This window comes from Octopus bimaculoides, chromosome 28 (genome assembly GCF_001194135.2).
Source record: "Octopus bimaculoides isolate UCB-OBI-ISO-001 chromosome 28, ASM119413v2, whole genome shotgun sequence".
NCBI lineage: Eukaryota > Metazoa > Mollusca > Cephalopoda > Octopoda > Octopodidae > Octopus > Octopus bimaculoides.
The window spans coordinates 873,065-873,728 of NC_069008.1; the positions used below are offsets into that span (position 1 = coordinate 873,065).

Below are 664 nucleotides of genomic sequence, written 5' to 3' on the forward strand. Positions count from 1 at the left end.
TATATATATATATATATGTATAGATATTTTATGCGTTTCAGCCAAGTGGCTGCGGTCGTGCTGGAGTATCACCATGACCTTCCCTCCTTATTCTGTGCTCTCTGCACGCTCCTTGCATGGTCAACTGATGTAGTCCAATTAAGACTTTCTATGGCACCATCTGGTGTATATTCTTTTACTTGTTTTAGTCATTTGCTGCCATGCTGGAGCACCGCCTTTAGTCGAAGAAATCGCACACAGCTGCGGAGATGCACACGTTGGTAGACAGATACACACACACAGCCCGACGAACTCGCACGCACTGAGACGCACCGGCGCTCCCGCTCACGCTCAGTAATCCGGTCACATAAATCAAATAGTAAAAAAGCCAGCGCAGCGAAAGGAAGCTTGTTTTTGTGTAACAATGTACACTTCTTTCCTTTGAGGCCGCTCTTTTGTGTTGGTTCGTTGTGAATAACACACACACACAGGCTACTACATACATACACGTACACACACTCAATAGATATATATATATACATACACGTGCAGACATACATAAATACACACACACACACAAATATGGGAGTGTATATTTGCTTTTTTTCTGCTCTCTTTTCTCTTTCTCTCACTTTATATACATATATATATATATATATATATATATATGTATATATATGTATAT

General features: G+C 40.2%; 1 protein-coding gene across 1 annotated transcript in view; it reads right to left on the reverse strand.

Annotated features, from left to right (window-relative positions):
• LOC106876963 (uncharacterized) overlaps positions 1–664 on the reverse strand; it is a 14,268-nt gene that overhangs the window by 452 nt on the left and 13,152 nt on the right. The window lies entirely within an intron of this gene.